The sequence below is a fragment of the Diceros bicornis genome, chromosome 31 (assembly GCF_020826845.1).
Source record: "Diceros bicornis minor isolate mBicDic1 chromosome 31, mDicBic1.mat.cur, whole genome shotgun sequence".
Lineage (NCBI taxonomy): Eukaryota > Metazoa > Chordata > Mammalia > Perissodactyla > Rhinocerotidae > Diceros > Diceros bicornis.
This window is the reverse complement of record NC_080770.1, coordinates 34,003,208-34,007,733: the sequence shown is the minus strand read 5'-3', so window position 1 is coordinate 34,007,733 and position 4,526 is coordinate 34,003,208. Positions and strand designations below refer to the sequence as shown.

General features: G+C 44.6%; 1 pseudogene; it reads left to right on the top strand.

Annotated features, from left to right (window-relative positions):
• Positions 1–3,141: 3,141 nt before the first annotated feature.
• LOC131395468 (thyroid transcription factor 1-associated protein 26-like) lies at positions 3,142–4,207 on the top strand (annotated as a pseudogene).
• The last annotated feature ends 319 nt before the right edge of the window (positions 4,208–4,526 follow it).

Sequence of the window (4,526 nt, the reverse complement as noted above, 5' to 3'; positions counted from 1 at the left end):
CACCTCCTTTGAATGCCCTCAATCCCGCGTGACTCTCTAGGCCTGGAACACTCTTGTATCACAAATCCATAACCTCTTTCCATTCTTTCTTGCAAAGACAGTCTGGAATGTCATTTTCCTGTGGTCTTTCTTAATTATGTGGGCACAAAACACGGGGTTCACCGTTGGTTTACATCAGCGTGCCTCCAGAAAGCCAGGTCTGCAGGTGGGCAGGACGTGGTGCGTGCAGTAGCAGTACTCTAAGAATGTGGGACCCAGATCTTCCTGCATGCCTGCCCACTTTGTTGCAGGTAGAACCACGTCGAAGCTGAGATGTGACCTCTGGAGCCTGGTTGAGTCCTGGCTGCATCACCAACCAGCTGTGTGACTTTGGGAGGTCACTTAACCTTTCTGTACCTCAGTGTCTTCATATGTAGAGTGAGGATAATTACAGTTCATACCTTACAGGGTTGTTAGAAGGATCAGATGAGTTAATATTGGAAACTCCCTTTAGAGTTGAGTCTGGGACAGTAGGAGTGATATAAAAGTTTGTTAAATGAATTTAAAAAATATGTTTGAGAGGATGGTTGTGTGGAACAGGAAGGTTTGGTTTAGGGCAGTGGTCCTTTTTCATCACAATGTGGCCTCGGAGTCATACTTGAGTGGCCAGAGGGGGTCTCCCTACAGGGGTGCACTCCCTACAAGGGTGGCTATAATGTAATATCCTATGCAGAGTTCGCTGTATTTCCTCACAGCTGTCGCAGCCCATCAAAGGGCCGTGTGGGGCTTGGCCACTAACTCTTGCTGTGCATGACGCCTCTCTCGATCCTCTCAACAAGCCTAGGAGCTCGGTGTGCTGCTGGTGGACCACCCACATCCGTTATCCCTTTCTTCTTTTATCATAGAGTGCCTGAGTTTCACCAAGCACATGGTCACCCAGACAGTGACTGTGTTTCCCAGCTTCCTGTACAGCTGGGCATGGCCGGCCATGTGACTAAATTCTCACCAAGGGAATGTGAGCAGAAATGAAGTGTGCCATTTCCAGGTTGTGCCCTCAGCAGGAACAAGCGTATGCTCCGTTTGCTCCTCTGTCCCCCTTCCCACTGGCTGGCATGCAGTTGTGATTGTGTGAGCTGGAGCAGCCACCTTGGGCTCAGAGATTGAAGCCTCGTATTGAGGATGGCAGAGCTGCCTGACCAGCCCTGTGCCGTCTAGGTCTGAGATGTTTCGTGTGAGAGAAATAAGCTTTTATCTTGCTTAAACTATTGTATCTTTTGGTTCTTTTTGTTATAGCAGCTTAGGTTATAAATAACACAGGTGTTAATATCTCCATTTTACAAACTAGAAATGGAAGCTTAAAGAGATAAGTGACTTGCTCGAGGCCACCCAGTTTGTAAGTGGCCGTGGTGGGATTCAAACCTAAGTGCTCTGACGCCAGGGCTGGGCCTTTTATCTGCATCGTGCTATCTTGCCTCTTGAAGCCCTGCTGGTCCATGATGTGGGTTTATAGGAAAGAAGGGGAGGAGAGAGACAGCTGTCCCGGTCCTCCTAGTCTAGCATCCCCAGCTACGACCAATGGTTCCACCCAACATGTACATGTTGTAACTATTCATTTCTCACAGATGCGTAATTGTGGAGTCTCAGTCCATACTGAATGTGTTGATTCATCTCTGAGATTTTTGTCATGTTTTTTGGATTGTCAGAGTTTAGGAACCCAGACCCGGTTCTGCATACCAGCTTAAGCCCAGGGTCAAGCACAACACAACACTTGACAGCACACACAAGAGAGGCAATGACAATACCTCCAAGATGAGAGTGCTGGTTCAAGGTAAGTTCAAGCCAGGCATAGCCATCCCAGTGGTTCAACATGGCTGGTTGCACAGGTCTTGCAGGAGCCCAGCTGAGAGGAGAGCAAGTGGCTAAGCAGCAGGATTCCCAGCCAGTCCAAGTCAGATATAGAGGCCAGTGTACGTAGGCAAACTTGAAAAAGGCCTAACTCCAATTGCAAATGTTTGCTTGCTATCCCAGGCCTACTCAAGAAGTCATAATACCATGATTAATGAAGTCAGACTTTTAAGAAAAAACAGAAGAGAGACAGCCCTGATGGCCTAGTGGTTAAAGTTTGGTGTGCTCTGCTTCGGTGACCCAGGTTCAGTTCCCGGGCATGGAACCACACCACTCCTCGGTCAGTAGTCACGCTGTGGTGGTGGCTCACATAGAAGAATTAGAAGGACCAACAACCAGAATATACAACTACGTAATGGGGCTTTGGGGAGAAAAAAAAAAGAGAGAGGAAGATTGGCAACAGATGTTAGCTCAGGGCAAATCTTTCCCAGCAAAAAATATATATGTATATATATATTTCAGCTTTCTGTGCTAATGGGATGGATCACATAATGCTTATTCCTGGCACTGTACCTAACACCTATTCATCCTTCAAGATTCACTTGTCCATTATTTCTTGATGAAGTCTCCATGACCTCTCAAGTTCCGGTTAGGTGACCTTTTTAGGTACTACCACAGCAGCTGTACTTCTCCTCTCAGAGCCGGAGCACTTTTCACATGGTGATGTTGCCTGGTTTTTTGCCTGCACCCATCTCCTTCCCTGCTCTGCTTCCAGAGCCTGGCATGCAGAGAGCCTAGGGCATGGTGGACACTCAACAGGTGGAACAAATCCCATGGGTGGTGGTGATGGCTGAATATAACATGAGTGGCATTGTCCATTCTGAAGAATCCAATAAAATATTCAATTTATGGGCATCTAGAGTCCAACTACTTACCTATCTCTAAAATTTTATTTCCAGTCCACACTCTTGGTGCTGGTGAGAGTGTAAATTGGCTCAAGTTTACAAAAACAATTGACAATATGTCACAAGGGACTTCAAATGTTCATGTGATTTGAACCAAAAATTACTTCTAGATCCTATGGAAATAAAGACAAATACAGAGGAAGGATGTTCACTATACTGTTGTTCATACTAGAAAAAAATTTAAGTGTTCCCAGTAAGAGAATGTGTAAATAAACATACAGTCACTTGATTGCAAATTGTACAGCCATGGGGGGAAAAATCACATTTTGGAAGAGTGTTTAATGACTTGGGGAAAATTTTATCCTACAATGTTAAGTGAAAAAAGCAGGACACAGGACACAGTTGGTGTGCCATGGTGCCAGTGAGGCTGGCAGGAAGGGGGCGGACAGGGAGCTTTGGGATGTGTGGCGAAGGGTTTCTCCAGTTGGATTCAAGAATAAGAATGTGAAACAAAGGACTTGGTAACCTAACCATCTGTATGCCTTTGTGGGAAGTGTTTGCAAGGGACAAGGCTTTGCATTTTGAAGAAAATTAAAGATTCAGCAAAATTACAAGAAATTGCTATAGAGGGAAAAGAAGGTTCAAACCTCATAGGAATCTCAGTTCACAGAGAAATACCTGATCATCTGAAACATCTCCAATTAGCTAAAGAGAAAAGACTCAGGAAGCAACTTAGAAAAGTTGACCAGCCTTTGTTAGAAGAGTAAGTTGATTGGCCTTTGCTGGAAGACCAATATAGCACAGACCAGGCTTTGTATGGAGAACAGCATAGCATTGACCAGCCTCAGCCAGGAGAACAATGAAACAAAGAGTAAACTCCATTACTATTCCAAAGAAAATGAAAAGAAAATATCAAGTCAAAAAGCACAAGAAGAGGGCCGGCCCCGTAGCTTAGTGGTTGGGTGCGCACGCTCCGCTACTGGCGGCCCGGGTTCAGATCCCGGGTGCGCACCGAAGCACGGCTTCTCTGGCCATGCTGAGGCCATGTCCCACATACAGCAACTAGAAGGATGTACAACCATGACATACAACTGTCTACTGGGGCTTTGGGGAAAAAAAAGGAGGAGGATTGGCAATAGATGTTAGCTCTGAGCCGGTCTTCCTCAGCAAAAAGAGGAGGATTAGCATGGATGTTAGCTCAGGGCTGATCTTCCTCACAAAAAAAAAAAAAAAAAGCGCAAGAAGAACATAAACAGGTACAAGCTAAGTGTTCTGCTGAGAAACAAGAATTTGAGAGGAGAAAACAAGAGAGAGAAGAAGCTCAAAGTCTCTACAAAAAGGAGAAAAGGGAAGTGTTCAAGACATTGAGCAAAAAGACTAAAAAGTGTCAACCAAACTTGGATTTACAAGTGAAATATCTTCTTAAAAAATACAAGAAAAAAATTAAATCACACATTTTGTGCTTAATCAAGAGTTAAACTATCTCCTATCTGTGTATTGAGTTCTTTTGTATAGTAGTCCTCCTTTATCCACAGTTTCATTTCCTGCTATTTCAGTTACCCGCCATCTGAAAATATTAAATGGAAAATTCCAGAAATATACAATTCATAATTTTAAATTGGGCACCATTCTGTGTAATGTGATGAAATCTTGCACCATCCTGCTCCATCCTGCCTGGGACACGAATCATCCCTTTGTCCAGTGGATCCACGCTGTATACACTACCCACCCATTAGTCACTTAGTAGCTATCTTGGTTATCAGATCTACTGTCGCAGTATTGCAGTGCTTGTGTTCC